The following is a 19437-nucleotide window of genomic DNA, read 5'->3' as shown; positions in this document are numbered from 1 at the left end:
ATATTTGGCAACTCCACAGCATCTGTCAAAACAAATTAGCACTTGGGGTGGTAGAAATATATTTTTTATGAAAGCAGCAAATGTGTCAGTATTGGACAGAAGCTGCAACCTGATTTATTGGTTTGTTTTCTTGGGTTTCAGACCCAAAAGGCAGAAGCTTTTGTTTTTTTTGTTTTTTTTTTTAATTTTTTTTTATTTTAATTGGAGGCTAATTACTTTACAATATTGTATTGGTTTTGCCATATATTGACATGAATCTGCCATGGGTGTACATGTGTTCCCCATCCTGAACCCACCTCCCACTTCCCTCCCCATCCCATCCCATCCCTCTGGGTAATCCCAGTGCACCAGCCCCAACCACCCTGTATCATGCATTGAACCTGGACTGGTGATAGGTTTCACATATGATAATATACATGTTTCAATGCCATTCTCCCAAATCATCCCACCCTCACCCTCTCCCACAGAGTCCAAAAGACTAGTTTTTTAATATATAAAATTGAGTTATATTTAAAATACTGTAAGTATCAAATAACTCATTTAAGAATACAGTTTCCTCTAACTGTAGTATTTCAAATTCACTTATTTTCTATTTTAAAATTTTATCCAATTATATTAATATTTATATAGTTTATTTATCAATATTATAGATATTTAAAAAATAAGCCAGTGGGAACTTCTTTTATTAAAGAGAGTTTCCCCCCCCCAAAGGAGAAAATTACAGAAACTTTAATCTCTCAAAGTTTGGCATACAAAATATCAGCATGCATTCCATGTTTCAATCTCAAGATACTACTAATTTCTGACAAGAAGTGATTAACCAGTTCATAGAAATAATTTCTTGTAAATTAAATGTATGTCACTGGAGAATGAAAACAAATCATTATTTTAAAAATGAAATTATTTTATGAAGGTATTATTTCACTTCATCTTTTTACTGGGTTTTCTGAGGAATTAAACTTTTAGTCTAAGTTCTGTTTTCCCTCTAATCAGAGTTCAGTAGATAGGTCTTGGGGAATCTTGATCTTCTTTGAGGAAAAGAGAAAAATTACTGAAGCAAATAATCTCCAAATTTAAATTCATCAATGCTTACCAATTCTGCATTTTTGCATGAATACTAGAAACATGGATCAGTGCATTTTTTGTGGACATATAAACTTGTAAGGTAAATGATATTGATTCTTCAACATTAATGCCCCTGAACCAAGAAAAACTTTTATTATAATATTACATTATATAATATTATCCAGTATGGTATTCCTGCCAATGTTCTACACAGATCTTTAATTGTTTCTTTAGAGATCCAGATATGACTAAATTCTCAGCCAAGGAAGATCTCTTGCTTAAGACATGGACACAAAGAATAGAGATCACAAGATGAGTTACTTGATCACTGGGGCTCCTCCAACTTCTCTGAACATTTGGAGCTTACAGAGGTGGCCCATCTAATGTATTAAGAACTTTCATTTTCTTTTCTTGAGGAGATGCTGCTGCTACTGCTGCTGCTAAGTCGCTTCAGTCGTGTCCAACTCTGCGTGACCCCATAGACGGCAGCCCAACAGGCTCCCCCGTCCCTGGGATTCTCCAGGCAAGAACACTGGAGTGGGTTGCCATTTCCTTCTCCAATGCATGAAAGTGAAAAGTGAAAGTGAAAAGTGAAAGTGAAGTCGCTCAGTCGTCTCCAACTCCTAGCGACCCCATGGACTGCAGCCTACCAGGCTCCTCCATCCATGGGATTTTCCAGGCAAGAGTACTGGAGTGGGGTGCCATTGCCTTCTCCGTCTTGAGGAGATACTGCAGACTAAAAGACATTCCTCACAGGAGCTGTCCCAGGCTGATAATTATAGTTAAATCTCAGCATAACCAGGTTGGCAATATGCTAACTTTGATATAGAAGGGAAGAGATTACAACCCAAAGGAGCTGCAAAAATTAGCTAGCATGTAACAGGATCCAAGGGAGTACTTCTGATATTGGATTTTGACCTTAGTAACACTATATTTTATTAACTAACTCATCAACTTCCTGTCAGCAAAACCCTCTTGGCTGTTCCTCTGACCTTGCTGATTTTTACAGTGGTTAAGTAGCACCACTGGCCTCTATTGCTGTATTTCAAGGGATCTGGAATAGAAAATAAACAAGCAAGAATTCATTTGATGTAGGGGCACTTTTATGGAATAGAATATTAAAATTCCTGGCAAGGAACCTAGGGATTATGTAAACTAACAGTTAGGGTGGTCCTTATAAAACCTAGAGAAAATGATGGCCCCTAGTGAGGCTGAAACAGAGGAAAACAATGGAATGGTAAAGACTAGAGATCTCTTGACAAGAAAATTAGAGATACCAAGGGAATATTTCATGCAAAGATGGGCTCAATAAAGGACAGAAAAGGCATGGACCTAACAGAAGCAGAAGATATTAAGAAGAGGTGGCAACAATGCACAGAAAAACTATACAAAAAAGATCTTCACAACCCAGATAATCATGATGGTATGATCACTCACCTAGAGCCAGACATCCTGGAATGTGAAGTCAAGTGGGCCTTAGGAAGCACTACTACCAACAAAGCTAGTGAAGGTGATGGAATTCCAGTTGAGCTATTTCAAAGCCTAAAAGATGATGCACTGAATAAGCTAGCAAATTTGGAAAACTCAGCAGTGGCCACAGGACTGGAAAATGTCAGTTTTCATCCCGATTGCAAAGAGAGGCAATGCCAAAGAATGTTCAAACTACTGCACAATTGCATTTACCTCACACGCGAGTAAAGTAATGCTCAAAATTCTCCAAGCCAGGCTTCAACAGTACCTGAACCAAACTTCCAGATGAACCTCCAGATGTTCAAGCTGTATTTAGAAAAGGCAGAGGAACCAGAGATCAAATTGCCAACATCTCTTGGATCATCAAAAAAGCAAAAGAGTTCCAGAAAACAACCTATTTCTGCTTTATTGACTATAACAAAGCCTTTGACTATGTGGATAACAGCAAACTGTGGAAAACTCTTAAAGAGGTGGGAATACCAAACCACCTGACTTGCCTCTTGAGAAATCTGTATGCAAGTCAGGAAGCAACAGTTAGAACTGGACATGGAACAACAGACTGGTTCCAAATAGGAAAAGGAGTACGTCAAGGCTGTATACTGTCACTACTTATTTAACTTATATGCAGAGTACATCATGAGAAATGCTGGACTGGATGAAGCACAAGCTGGAATCAAGATTGCTGGGAGAAATATCAATAACCTCCATATGCAGATGATACGACCCTTCTGGCAGAAAGTGAAGAAGAACTAAAGAGCCTCTTGATGAAAGTGAAAGAGGAGAGTGAAAAAGTTGGCTTTGAGCTCAACATTCAGAAAACTAAGTCCCATCACTTCATGGCAAATGGATGGGGAAACAGTGGCAAGCTTTATTTTTTTGGGCTCCAAAATCACTGCAGATGCTGACTGTGGCCATGAAATTAAAAGACACTTACTCTTTGGAAGGAAAGTTATGACCAACCTAGACAGCATATTAAAAAGCAGAGACATTACTTTGCCAACAAAGGTCTGTCTAGTCAAGGCTATGGTTTTCCCAGTAGTCATGTAGGAATGTGAGAGTTGGACTATAAAGAAAGTTGAGCACCGAAGTATTGATGCCTTTGAACTGTGGTGTTGAGAAGACTCTTGAGAGTCCTTTGGACTCCAAGGAGATCCAACCAGTCCATCCTAAAGGAGATCAGTCCTGAGTGTTCACTGGAGGGACTGATGTTGAAGCTGAAAGTCCAATACATTGGCCACCTGATGTGAAGAGCTAACTCATTTGAAGAGACCCTGATGCTGGGAAAGACTGAAGGTGGGAGAAGGGGATGATAGTGGATGAGATAGTTGGATGGCATCACCGACTCAATGGACATGAGTTTGAGTAAACTCAGGGAGTTGGTGATGGACAGGCAGGCCTGGCATGCTGCAGTCCATGGCGTCACAAACAGCCAGACATGACTGAGCGACTGAACTGAACTGAACTTAGTGAGTTTGAAGTGTCTGCGTTACCTCAACCAAATCTAGGTAAAGGAATAAAAAGGCTTGGTGGACATGTGCATAAAATGATTATGTAAATTAAGACCAGAGGACCCACGAAAGAGCATGTGCCATGGGAAGGCCCAGTGTTCTCACCTTTTGTCAAAGACCTATTAACTTCAGTGGGAAGAGTAACATTAGCATAGCTGAGAGGAGGCTCTCATCCCCAGGCTGGAGCTGGTGGTAGAAAATGTAGCCACAGGGCCTGCCTGTTAATAAAAAGGAAAGAGTGGGTCTTCAGAGTATAACAGGCCAAGTGTTTGCTCAATCACCTGCTGCCAGAAAGTCACAAACTGCTGAAAAGAACAGGGTTGGAGAATGGATAGAATACGGTGTTTCTGGGGCAAAACAAGCAGGGAATGAAAATGCTGTTCAATATTTATAATCATAAAAATATATGAATGGAAGAACAGGAATATGAAGGTGGTTTACACAATAAAATCTTCTGATCCCTTTCTCAACTCCCAGACATGAACCAGTTTTCAGATCTAGAACTCAGTGACTTAAGTCAGTCTGTACTCTAGTGATTCCTTCAGTCTTTCCCCCAAAAGAGCCTATGGATATTTACCCAGGTGACTGCAAACCACATGAAGGTAAATGTCTAGATATTTGAGGACTGTAGGATATAGGGTCATAATTGATATTTATACCTAGAAACTAAAGTGCATAAAGGCCCCATATTTGAGTGGAGGTATGCAGGGGCAAGGTGTTAAATGAAATATTAACCAAGCTTACATTATTACTTCCTTAGCTCCTGAGTGTTATAATTGGAACTGACATCCTTAGCAGTTTAAGTCCTTCACGTAAAGAGTAGGGCTGTAAAAGAGGGAAAGATTAAATAAAAACCTCTGATATTGTTCACTTTCAGGCAAGAGAGTAAGTCAAGACAACAATGCAATTCATGAAAGAACAGAGGCAGGAAGTGAGTCATGGTAAAGAATGGTGCAATACTTGAAGTTCTAAAGGATTCAAACTTGGTGGTCCCAATGTAATTCCACTCATTTCACCAATATGTGCTTACTCTGTCATGTCCGACTCTTTGCGACCCCATGGACTGTAGCCTGCCAGGCTCCTCTCTCCGTGGGATTCCCCAGGCAAGAATACTGTAGTGGGTTGCCATGCCCTCCTCCAGAGAATCTTCCAAACCCAGGGATCGAACCCAGGACACCCGAATAACAGGCAGATTCTTAACCATCTGAGCCACCAGGGAAGCCCATTCACCTGTATGTCCTCTGCCAAAATCTGAATGATCTTGGTGGCCATTTCAACTCAAACAAATAGTAGCCACAGTTGCAGCTGCCATACTGGCCATATTTATTGTTGCTATAGATTAGTAAATCCTCAGATGCATAGTACACAGATGTTAACTTGGAAAATACATTTAGTTTTATTCCAGCAGGAAAGATGATCCAAACCACTCCACATCCACCTGGACAGTACAACATTCAGTTACAGTTTTGCCCCAGGTCTATGTTAAATCGCCCTTTCTCTGTCCAACGTGCTCTAGACCAGGGGTCTCCAGCCCCTGCCATGGACCAGCAATGGTCTGTGGCCTGTTAGGAACCAGGTAGCATGGCCGGAAGTGAGCGGCAGCCAGTAAGCAAGTGAAACTTCATCTGCAGCTCCCTATCACTTACATTGCTGCCTGACCATCTCCCCAAACCGGTGCATGGAAAAATTGTCTCCCACAAACCAGGCCCTGGTGCCAAAATGGTTGGGGACTGCTGCTCTAGATCATCTGGGAATCCCATGTAATATCACAGTGAATCATTACATCAAGGTATCATGCTGATCAAGTCAAATGAACACGAGATAGCTAGCCTGCTGAAGGTTTTTGTAAGCTATGTGAACTCCAGACAGTGACAGATAAACCTTTGAAATCGAAGGATCTGCAACTCCTGTAAAATATTTAAGGATACATCAGACAAAATACAGCAGGAAATCTCCTCCAAAGGAAAAGTCACTTGGCTGTACTTTGCATCCACTACAGCAAAGGAGCTACAGTGCATGATATGCCTCTTTATATTTTGGAGGCAATATATTTTACAACTAGGAATACTGCAACTGCCCCTGTTCTCTGTGACATGGAACTCTGCTTGATTTCAGTGCATTTAAAAGTAAGAAACTGTTCTTCTCTAAGTTAGGATACAGTACAAATAGCTTTATTAAACCCTTTAGGCTACTTGATTGTCAGACTTTACGTTGTTTGAGGTATCACTGGTGGAAAATGATTCAGCATGGAATGCCTGGCCAGACCCAGTGGCAGAATCACAATTGGAGCCACTGGAGATCTGGAACAAAACTCCAGCACATATACAGGAGTACTATATCTTTCAGGAAATAGTTTGTAGTATTATTAGTTCTGATAGACACAAATGTTTGACTCTGGATTACTAAGCGCTCATTCATTTGGAACTGCTCATTATGAGCTAGCTTCTTTGGACCTATCAATTCATAAAGATGGACCATCATTAGTTCATCCTAAGATGAAATGGCACATAAAGTACCAAGTCCAAAGAAGAATAGAGGACATGAGTGAACCATACAGCTCCCATGAAACTCCATGGTATTAACAAGAGTCCTTAGCTGACATACAGGGCTACAAAGAAAGGAAATGGTTCCCATTTAACTAGCTGAATGAGGAAAAAAAATCTGGAGCTATCTTGATGAATAAGTCCACTCAGTGAGTACTTATAGCTGAAAAATGGATGGCAGCTACCTTCCAGGGGCAGTCAGGGGTTTGCTTGAGAGATAATACTGAAGAAAACTCTCAGCAATGAAAGAAAAATTCATTCAATGAATGAAAAGTTTCAAGAAGAGAACTGATCATCCCTTCTGTGGAAGATGAACTGGTCTGAGGTATGAATATGTACAGAATTCCAGGCAGTAGCTGATTACAGACTGTTGGTCAAGTTCTGGAGTAATAATGACTAGAAGATCTGAGACAAAGAGGTCATGTACATTGATCAATGGAGTTAGACAATGCACATTTATGTCTCAATGCTTATGAGCATTTATGTATCAATGTTAATGCCTACCAGAATGTATCCACCATGGAAGACACACTGGAATACCAAGAATATAAAACAAATTGACTAATTGATATCAGTCAGTCTTTGTTATTAGCCATAACTGAATGATGGGCACATGAATGGAATAATCACAGTGGCAGATACAGAGGCTATATTTGACCCCAAAGCATAAACTCCTAGTTACTGAGGTCAATCTAGATATTTCCTCATATGTTTAGTCTGGCAGAGAAAGTACAGATTCCCCAAGTATGGCACTATTCCTCTAGAAGAATAACCAACCACTTGGTTGCAGGTTGATCTCCTTGAGCCTATTCTCTAGTAGAAGAGCCATAGGTCTATCTTCACAGGGACAGATACCTGTTCTGGGTATGGGTTTCCTTTTCTTACCTGCAGAGATTCATCTAGCAACAATAAATGGGTCTCTACCAAATCTTTGACCTGTAGCCATAGAACTTCATAAAACGTAGCATCCAGCCAGGAGACATACTCCACGACAATGGAGGTGCAGAGTAGGAACATGATCTTTTCATCTGCTAGTTGTATCATATGACACACTATCAAGAAGCAAGAAGTCTGATAAAACATTGGGACGACCTACTGAAGACACAGCCACAGTGTCAGCCAGAGAGCATACTCAAGTACCAGAAAAAATACTCAAAAAGGAGAGGTTACCATCCTCTAAAATACATTATACATGCTAAAAGCAAGGGCTTCATGTGTATTCCTGAGAGGAAGAATACATGATTCTGGTAACCAAAATAAGAGGAAAGAGTAGTAGCCCTCCTTGTAGTTCCTACCCAAGACCTACTACTAGAGAACTTTTGTCTCCTGTCCCTGAAATTCTGAGCTCTGGATGATTGGAGCGCTGGTTTCCATGAAGGCTACCCTCTTGCCAGGGGACATAGCAAGTGTCCTATTGAAATTTATATTACAGCTGCCATCTGGGCACTTTGAATTCTTTGAACCCACAGACCAGTGGATGAGAAGGGTCATCCTGTTGGCAGGAATAACTAACTCTGATCAACAGGAGAAACCTATGTTTTAGACACAGTGATAGCCAGAAAGTTTAGAACCCCAGTGACTCACCTATGTACCATTTGATTCTCTCTTGCCTAATAGCTATGGTAAGTAGACAAATGCAACAACTCTGGCTTTGAGAAGCATAATATTAATGAGGATTCATGAATAAGGCTCAGAGGATTCATGAATAAAAGTTTGGATCACATTACCAGGAAAGGAATAAAGATCTAGAAAGGTATAGCTCTGAACGAGGGGGATTTAGAATGAATAGTGCAGGGAAGAAGAGGATTAACAGTTGCAGCCTTAAGACCAACACTAGTGACATGAGCTATAATTTGTCCAACTAACTTTCCTCTTCTAAGTTTTTACTCAGAAGAGAGGTTTACAGAAAATGGAGAAATCACTGTCAAAAAAAAAAAAAAGGAAAAAATTGGTGCAGCTCAAGACATGTAAGAAGTCAGCTATACAGACTAATCAAATGTAACACTCAGATCCTTTTTCAAGTGAGAAACTACTGTGAGAACTACAGACAACAGCCTCCATCTTCTATTTCTTTTGAGTTCGTTGCAGCACTGAGGCCAGTTTCTCTCTGGGCTGCCCCCAGCCGAGGCCTGAGCACAGCAAAGGTACTAAAAGTACAATAGTTGTAGTCTAAAGTGCTTCCTACTATCTACTCCTCCCTTTGTCTCATCTTCTTTCATAGCTATCAGATGTTCATTGGAAGTTTTTCTTGCCAACCTCTGATTTTCTCTTCTTCAGATTTCCTAGACATTAACCTCAATAAATCCCAGTCATGTTAACTTCTCTCTATGACTGCCCTTCTTGTAGGACCCAACATGGCACACTAACTCAACCAATCTACTAACTCTTACACCCAGAGAAAATGAAATAAGACCAACAGTGCTAGGAGTACTATTGTTTGATTACAGGTAATCCATCACAAGCCATACCGACTACCACGATATGACAGGTAGATATAATTGCCAACTATTGTCATACATGTACACATATAAATGAATGAGATATGGTCTTTATTGTCAAACACAGGATCTATCTGGAGAGACATACATACAAAATTACCAAAATTACATTCATGAACTGATGAGACCCTGTCATAAATGAAATATATCAAAGTGTTTGGAAGGAGAGAAGCTTAAAACACTTGTGACCAGGAAACTCTGAGAGGATTTTCTAGTGAAAGCTAGCACTGATCCACTTGTGGTACATTGTTTTCCAAAAATGACCATAAGAGCATTTGTAGTCTCATGTGATATTTCAGAACTTTGTCACTCTATCAAGAGGTAGAGTCTATTTCCTCTCCCTTGAATCTACTATTGTATTTGAAACTGATGTGATGAATAGAATGTAGTAGAAGTGATGCTGTGTAACTGCTGAGTTCTAGGTCCTAAAAAGGAACACAGTTTCACCTCAGCAAAGAGAAGCTTAAACAAAACAAAACCAAACCCCCCACTACCTTAAAGAGTCCATGTTGCAGAAACACAAGGAAAGACTGCGCAGAGATAGAAATGGTCAGGGAGGCCCAACTCTTCGAGGCTTCCTAATCCAGACTTCATGAATGAGCAAGTCAGATGGTTCCACCAAGCAAGCTGCTTTCCAGCTGCTCCAGGGGCAGCAGAAACCAGTTTTCCTTTTCAAGGACACTCCAAATTACAGTCCAAATCATGACTACAATAAGTATCATTTTAATCAGTTAAGATTTGATGCATAAAATGTCAAGTGTACAAACTTTCCATTATAAAATAAGCCATGGAGATATAATGTAAAGCATGGTGACTACAGTTAATAATATTGTATTGCATATTTGAAAATTGCTAAGAGAGTAAATATTAAAAGTCCTTATCACAAAAAAATTACAACTACGAATGGTAACAGATGTTAACTAGCCTTAATGTGGTCACATTTTGCGATGTATTAATATACAAATATCAAATCATTATCCTATATGCTTGAAAGTTACATGTTATATTTCAATTATACCCCAATTAAGACATTTGATATGCTTTTCCAGATTCAATTACAAATGAACTTCAACAATTTTTCAGCTGATTGATAACTAGAAGTGTGTGTAATGAGTGTCTGTGTATTATCTGTTCATTATGGGTGTTTCCACTCATCAATTTGTATGAGTTCTTCATTTTTAAAATAAGATATTTATATTATTTAGAACTTTTATTTTCAAATGACAAAACATTTCTGACTGAAGCTAAAATGGAACTTATCAATTCATAAAGTAGCAAGGGCCAAGAATTTAAAAATTTTAGACATAGATTCAAATTTTCAAGCAATACTTAAGAATCCTTCATTTTATCTTTCAATTATAGCCTTATTTTTATGTTGTCCATTTCCAACCATTCTATTTGTGGCACTAAAGATGGCCCTGAACAGCTCTGGATTCCATGATCCATACAATCAATTATACCATCAAACTCAAGACCATTTCTTAGAAAGTCATTCTAGCATACTTCCTGAAGATGATTCATTGGCTTTACTGGGAAAATATGTTCATCTATGAATGACATGTATGGCCTGGGAAATGAATTGGCCTAAATCATTGGTTGAGTGTGTGTGCTCAGTTGTGTCTGACTCTTTGTAACCCCATGGACTGCAGCCTGCCAATTCTGTCCATGGAATTTTCCAGGTTAAATTCCATCAAAAAATACTGACAAATTCACTGAAGCATCCTTTTAAATCAATTATTATAAATATCTTTTTTCCTGTTTTCCTGTTTCCCCTTTTTTAAGGTATTTCCACTTTGATGAATAGTTTTTCATTTTCATGTAGGCAAGAGAAATTGATCTTTTCCTCTTTAATAATTTCAAATGTCTCCACTCCATGTATCTGATGACAAAATGATATACATTAATGTTTCCACAGGAGAATATTTCTGTTTTATAGTTCCTAATATTACACAGCTTCATCATTGTTTTTTCCATTAGAGGTTTTGCATATATATAGTTCACCTTATTTCTTTAGATAAAATTATAAATCTCTTTTAAATTATAATGACTGTTATTTATCCAATTAACAGATGACATTTTCTGAAATGATAAGCTATTCAAAAACTGTCTCCTGGATCACTTAAGATCATTAAAAGAGAAACACCTAAGAGTTGTCATCAACATGACGCAAGATAACAGTGAAAAAATGTATTTGACTATCAACCACCTGTGGTCACAGCATCTTCTTAACTGAATGTTAAAATCAACTACATATTGGATTTTATGGTGGTGGTGGTGGTTTAGTCGCTAAGTCGTGTCTGACTCTTGCAACTCCATGGACTATAGCCCACCAGGCTCCTCTATCAATGGGATTCTCCAGGCAAGAATACTGGAGTGGGTTGCCATTTCCTTCTCCAGGTGGATTTTATAACCAATCTTATTTTTGGCCTTTTAACTCTACTGATTTACACACCCTCCACCCAAACTTCACTTTGTCTAACATGTTTTGCCCATGCCCTAAATCAGTCACTTCCATCACTGCATTTAGTAAAATTTTATTTAACAGAATACCTCCAAATATTATTTTACTCTAAATTATTTTGAATTAAATTGGTTTAATTCTATTCAAAGTCCAAAGTAAAACAAAATACACTTAAAATTTTAAATGTTAATTATCAAGCATTCTAGTAATGTAACTTATTTAGTAAGTCCAGAGGACCTTCAAATGTATTAGTTTTCCTCTAATGTCTTCTAAAGATCACCTTATAATTTATTGTTAATTCAGCAAGAAAATTTTATTAAACACATGCTACAAGCCATGAACTATGCTAGATTCTCTGACAAATCATGACAAAGAGTAATACCTAATTGAGAAATAGTCTAACATTTACAACCACTCAGATTTATGCTTACTGTGTTTGAGCTTATTAGCAAAATGACCACTTGAACAGACCATGCTGTTTACCCTGTATTTATTTCTATCAGTTGTTTCTTGTAATTTAATATTAAATAATTAAGATAGAAACAAAAATATTTGCATTTGCATTAGTAAATTGATCAAGTTATGGTAATAGGCTCATATAAATAACTTCACATTATTATATTAAAAATCTGTGAAAAATGATGAATTTCATGAATTAAATATACAGGGTTATTTGTCATAATGACAATGCAAAAATGGGAGTTAAAGTGTTTAAGTTTATTTAATTTACCACTGCTTTGTCAAATATTTGAATGCTTTTGGTTCTTGCTGAAGTCATCAACATAAAATTAAACATAATAGATGTTTTGTTTGATTGAAAATAATTAAAATTTCATTATAGTTTCATTCTCTGCAATGAAGCTGTACAATGAATCAGTATTTTAAAGGATTCTGCCAATCTGAGATTTTATGTTGTAAGAAAATGAATTGTAATATCAAAATAACTGCTTACAGTGATACATTTTTTAGTGATAGTTTCTAATTCTTTCAGCCTCCTAGTATGGTATGGCATTAAACAATATATTTTGTGTAAGATAGGGATATCACAATATGAAATCATGAACCACAGTAATTATAAATTGCCATATGTGAAATTTCTAAGATGAAAAAGGTTTAGAGACAAATATGTGAATTAGAGTTAATTATCCCATCTTTACTTTGGTTACTGGAATGGATCTACTACAGATATAAATATATACATATACATACATACCCTTAAAAACCCTTTTATTTTTCAAGGACAGATGAATAAGATATAAATAACTGTCTAACTCAATGACTCAAAGTGAACACAAATTAAATCACTCTGGTATAAGAATAGGAATACTCTATGCAATGTCTGGGACTCAACCCCAAAAATAAAAGTACTATTCAGTATCATGGATATTAAGATTATTCTCACTCAACAGAAGATAATTCAATATACTCCCAAATTCCAGTAGTGCCATGAAGACAAAGAGATTAACTATAAAACCATTAGTGGGCAGTGGTGATCATTTAACTTAAATATCAAATTAAAATATCATTTACAAAACTAACACAACATTGTACATCAACTATATTTCAATAAAAAAGAAATATCATTTGCAATTCAAGAGAATGTTATTTATCACTGCTGCTAAGATATAGTTTATTAGGTCTTAGAGACTTTAAAACAAAGAGACCCAAGGTTTGATATATATTCATACTTAGAGTGATTTCCTGTTTCAAATGATTGGAACACACTTCTGGCATCCTAATATTCCTGTGCTGATGGGCTCTTCTGATGTTCAATGTGTCTAAAGCAATAAAATCAGCTTGTAAGCTTTGACTCGGCAGCTGAGCACTGCATGCATTCAGGTCATTATGGTGGTAGGGATGCTTAGTTGGGAAAATGTTATATAAATAACTGATAATATGAGCAAAGTCGGATCAATCCTTACTGGCCGGTGACTATTTTTAGGATCTTCTTGTATTTGAAAGGATTTATGCTTTTAAGGAATTGAATATAAAAAGTGTGAATGTTAACTCCATTCTGACAGCACAAGAGGAGTTTTTAGAAAACAATTATTTTAGAAGTGAGTTCTGAAAATCAGAGTATGTGTGTGTCTGAGTGTGTGTGCGCGCACGTTAGTTGTTCAGTCATATTCAACTCTTTGTGAACACATAGACTGTAGCCTGCCAGGCTACTCTGTCCATGGAGCTCTCCAGGCAAGAATACTGGAGTGTGTTGCCACGATCTCTTCCAGGGGATCTTCACAACTCAGGGATTGAACCCAGATCTCCCACACTGCAGGCAGATTCTTTGCTGTCTTGAGCCACAATTTTTAAATGTACTTGTATAGCTTCTAAAGTAAATATGCATGATGATTTGAGAACTATTACAATGAGAATATTTTATAGAAGTCCCTTCAAAACATAAATCTCAAGGAAAGACAACAGTTGTTTTGTATTAGTATTATAGTCTATTTATTAGTGATAAATTTTTGGTGCATTCTCTCCAATTTATTTTATTTCATCATTGAAAAAATTATTTCTATCTTGTATACTTTCTCGCTGTCTACTTCCTCTCTATTTTATCTCTCTCCCTCTCTCTCTCCCTCTTTCTCTCTCTCCCACACACACTACCCATAGAGATATACAACATTTTTTTCCCAAATAAGGAAATGAAGAACTCCAAGTGGTATACAAATATATTTATGTGTCTGATATTTGGATATTTATAAAATTGCATTTTGAGTTATACAAGTAAAATTGGTAGCTTCTAAAATAATTATTTTACTCTTTCAATTAAAATAAATAAGCTTATATTGTCAATTAATAGCATATATTTTCATAAAAACTATGGCTACATATTTAAAGTTTTCATTAACTCATGGCCAACCACAGAATATCTGATCGAGCTACACTTGTCTATTATTTGAGCTTTTGTTGTGCTGGAAGTATCTAATGTTTGATAAACATTATCATTTAGTTTTATCAGACAATTTAAATTTATAAGTACACTATTACAAATATGTGCATATGAGCTAACTAAATTGGCTGTTATCTTAATTCCAATTTTTGTTGTTGTGCAGTCTCTAAGTCATTTCCAACTCTTTGTGACCCCATGGACCTCAGATGCTGCCAGGCTTTTCTGTCCTCCATGATCACCCTGAATTTGCTCAAATCTATGTCCACTGAATTGGTGATGTTACCTAATCATCTAATTCTCTGCTGCCCACTTTTCCTTTTGCCTTAAATATTTCCTAGTATTTTTCCAATGAAAAATCTTCAATGAAGAAGTTCAGCTTCAGCAAACAGAACTTCCAATGAATATTCAGGGTTGATATCCTTTAGGATTGACTAGTTTGATCTCCTTGCAGTTCAATGGACTCTCAAGAATCTTCTTCAGCACAATTCAAAAGCATCAATTTGTTGGCACTCAGTCATCTTTATGGTCCAACTCTCACATCCGTACATGACTACTGGAAAAACTATAGTTTTGACTATATGGACCTTTGTCAGCAAAGTGATATCTCTGCTTTTTAATACTCTGTTTAGGTTTGTCATAGCTTTACTTTCAAGGAAGAAGCATCTTTTAATTTCAATTTCAATAATTTTAATTTCAATATGATAGGCTTCTTTGTGCTTTTTTCTAGTCAGTCTTTAGACAACTGATAATACTGACTGTTATTATCTATCCTGGTATTAATCACCAATTTTTGAGCATTTGTAAGAAGTGCTATTCCAGTATTTATATTTTTGATTTATAATTATCAGATCTCCTTTGAATGTTAAGTAATATTATTCTCATTATACAAATAAGAAGGGCATTACAATTCAAGGCTTCACCTACATCAGTTCAGTTCAGTCACTCAGTCGCGTATGACTCTTTGCGACCCCATGAACCGCAGCACGCCAGGCCTCCATGTCCATCACCAACTCCCGGAGTCCACCCAAACCCATGTCCATCGAGTCAATGATGCCATCCAGCCATCTCATCCTCTGTCATCCCCTTCTCCTCCTGCCCTCAATCTTTCCCAGCATCAGGGTCTTTTCTAATGAGTCAGCTCTTCACATCAGGTGGCCAAAGTATTGGAGTTTCAGCTTCAACATCAGTCCTTCCAATAAACACCCAGGACTGATCTCCTTTAGGATGGACTGGTTGGATCTCCTTGCAGTCCAAGGGACTCAAGAGTCTTCTCCAACACCACAGTTCAGAAGCATCAATTCTTTGGCATTCAGCTTTCTTTATAGTCCAACTCTCACATCCATATATGACCACTGACCTATATAACAGAACTAAATTAGTGAGCTAGGACTGTAATGCAAGGTTGTATAGTTTCAAAATCATTTTTTATTACATATTATGTCATGCTACCTGAGGCTGATTTTGATTTCTTTTTAAAAAAAATTTTGCAATCTATCTGAAATCTAATTACAAAATCTAATTACAATTGGTGATTATTTCTTACCACATGCAAAATGAATATTTAAAACTAATCATAGCCATTTAGAGTAAACATCTGTGATTTATGTTGGCATGGGATACTACAAAGATGAACGTATATAATGCATATTATAATGAATAGAATTAATCACCTGGGATTTATAAATGCTATAAAAGAGTACCTTTAATTTGTGTGACTTTATTGACTATGCCAAAGCCTTTGACTATGTGGGTCACAAAGAACTATGGAAAATTCTGAAAGAGATGGGAATACCAGACCATCTGACCTGTCTCTTGAGAAACCTGTATGCAGGTCAGGAAGCAACAGTTAGAACTGGACATGGAACAACAGACTGGTTCCAAATAGGAAAAGGAGTATGTCAAGGCTGTATATTGTCACCCTGCTTATTTAACTTCTATGCAGAGTACATCATGAGAAACGCTGGGGTGGATGAAGCATGAGCTGGAATCAAGATTGCCAGGAGAAATATCAACAACCTCAGATATGGAGATGATACCACCCTTATGGCAGAAAGTGAAGAAGAACTAAAGAGCCTCTTGATGAAAGTGAAAGTGGAGAATGAAAAAGTTGGCTTAAAGCTCAACATTCAGAAAACAAAGATCATGGCATCTGGTCCCATCACTTCATGGCAGATAGATGGGGAAACAGTGGAAGCAGTAGCTGACTTTATTTTTTTGGGCTCCAAAATCACTGCAGATGGTGATTGCAGCCATGAAATTAAAAGACGCTTACTCCTTGGAAGGAAGGTTATGACCAACCTAGATAGCATATTAAAAAGCAGAGACAATACTTTGCCAACAAAGGTCTGTCTAGTCAAGGCTATGATTTTTCCAGTGGTCATGTATGGATGTGAGAGTTGGACGGTGAAGAAAGCTGAGCGCCAAAGAATTGATGCCTTTGAACTGTGGTGTTGGAGAAGACGCTTGAGAGTCCCTTGGACTGCAAGGAGATCCAACCAGTCCATCCTAAAGGAGATCAGTCCTGGGTGTTTACTGGAAGGACTGATGTTGAAGCTGAAACTCCAATACTTTGCCCACCTGATGCGAAGAGCTGACTCACTGGAAAAGACCCTGATTCTGCGAAAGATTGAGGGCAGGAGGAGAAGGGGACAACAGAGGATGAGACGGCTGGATGGCATCATCGACTCGATGGACATGGGTTTGGGTGGACTCCGGGAGTTGGTGATGGACAGGGAGGCCTGGCATGCTGCGGTTCACGGGGTCGCAAAGAGTCGGACACAACGTAGCAACTGAACTGAACTGAACTCGTGTGATCTAGAAAGACTTATAGGAGAAATAGGTCTTGACAAAAAAGTAAAATTTGAACACATAGATATGAGGACAAGAAAGGCAAGAGAAAAGATTTTAGGTAAAAGCACTAAATGTGAGAAACATTAGACTGGAAACTGCAAACATGGACAAGAGCTTAGTTTTGCTTTCCTGAGATTGTATATGTTCAGATTTGTGTTTCCTATAAGATATAATAATACCCTAATCACCATCACTACAACTTCTTCCTTATTTCTTTTCTTTTCCTTTTGAAAATATTAATGTTGATAACTAGATATTGTAATTAACTAAAAATATAGATTCTATAATACATAATTTGCTTTTATATACATTTAGATTATGTTTATAATAAAATAGTAACCCAGTTCTACATTTCAAAATTACTGTATGGTCTCTTAAGTGTTGTTATGAATGAAACTGCTTAGATACTGGGAATAATTTGATTTGTTAATTATAATTCCTCACCTTCTGGGGAAGAATTAAACTTGGCAAGAAATTGAACCTATAAAAGAACATGTATAAGCCTGAATATATTTATTAACTATTACCTCCTGTATCATCTCTCAGAATTTTGTATATCCTTTTAATATACCATTTAGAGAACTGTATTTTAATTATTTATTTTACATGTTTGTTGCTTTCCTCAAATTTAATCTTTCATGAATGCAGTTCCACTTCCTCTTCTTAAGATTAATAAGACAACATATTTTGTTATAGTTTCATCTTTTGAAAAAGTCCAAAGTTGATTCATATTTAATATCTGCTTGCCAATGCAGAATACATAAGAGATGTGCATTCAATGTCTAGGTTGGGAAGATCCCCTAGAGGAGGGCATGGCAACCCACTCCAGTATTATTGCCCAGAGAACCCAATGGACAGAGAATTCCATGGACACGGTGGGCTATAGTCCATAGGGTTGCAGAGTCGGAAGTGACTAATCAACTTAGCACACAGGCACACAATGTCTTGTTATATTCAGAGAATAATCTTTACTTTGAAAGCACAAATACTGCCATATTTCTTACAGAAAGAAAATGCGTATGACTCTTGAGCAAACACATCTATTTCATGAGCACTGTCGTATTTGAGTTTAAGAAAGTGCAACACTTATTTCAAAAGTGACATTTTCAATAGGGGTATATTAATTTAGATAAACATATACAATTCATTTGGATAAGTATCTAATGAAAAATATTGAGATAATTCTGTTTTAAAGAGGGAAAGACATAACTCATTTAGTATTGTTAAAAGATGTATAATGAAAACCATAACAAAGAACCAAACAGAAATTATGGAGCCGAAGAATAAAATTAATTAAATTTTTGAAAAAGTGCAATGTAGAGTGTCAAGAACGGACTTGATGAGGCAGAAGAAAGAATCTGTAAACTAAAAGACAAATTATTTGAAATTAGCCATAGTACGAAAACTGATCTATAAAGTCAAAGCAACTCCTGTCAAAATTTCAAAGGCATCTTTCATAGAGGTACCAAAAACAATCCTAAAATCCACGTGGAATCACAAAATACCCTGAATATCCAGAGTAATCTTGAGAATTAATCTTAGAAATCTTGAGATAGATGAACAAAACTGGAAGTACCACACATCATGATTACAAGCCATACTACAAAGCTACAGTAATCATAGTAGTATGGTATTGACAAAAAGTAGACACATGGATCAATGGAGCAGAATAGGGAGCCCAGAAATAAACCCATACATATATGGCCAAGTGAACTTCAACAAAGATACTTAAGAATAACCAGGGAAGAAAGAATAGTATCTTCAAAAATGATGCTGGGAAAACTATACATCAAATGAAAAACAATTAAAATGTACCATTATCTTACATCATACACACACACACACAAAAAAAAAACTCAAAATGAAGTAAAGGCTTAAAAATAAGACCTGAAACCAAAAAACTTCTAGAAGAAAATATAGGGGGGCAGATTCCTTGACATTGGTGTTGGCAATTTTTAAAAATTTGACATTGAAAGCCTGGCAACAAAAGCAAAAACAGACAAACAGGACTGCATAAAACTATAAAGTTTCTGCACAGCAAAGGAAGCAGTCAACAAAATGAACAGGCAAACTGTGGAATGGGACAAAACATTTGCAAATCATATATCTGATAATGGGTTAATATCCAAAATATATAAGGAATGCATAT

General features: G+C 37.0%; 1 protein-coding gene and 1 pseudogene across 1 annotated transcript in view; both read right to left on the bottom strand.

Moving 5' to 3' along the window:
• LOC145538340 (dysbindin-like) overlaps positions 1-1104 on the bottom strand; it is a 58178-nt pseudogene extending 57074 nt beyond the window's left edge.
• The window catches only part of LOC145522953 (uncharacterized), a 252008-nt gene that overhangs the window by 147348 nt on the left and 85223 nt on the right, over positions 1-19437 (bottom strand). The window lies entirely within an intron of this gene.

The sequence above is a fragment of the Giraffa tippelskirchi genome, chromosome 2 (genome assembly GCF_054371585.1).
Source record: "Giraffa tippelskirchi isolate mGirTip1 chromosome 2, T2T-mGirTip1v1.2.pri, whole genome shotgun sequence".
Taxonomy (NCBI): domain Eukaryota; kingdom Metazoa; phylum Chordata; class Mammalia; order Artiodactyla; family Giraffidae; genus Giraffa; species Giraffa tippelskirchi.
This window is presented reverse-complemented; position numbering and strand designations above follow the sequence as displayed.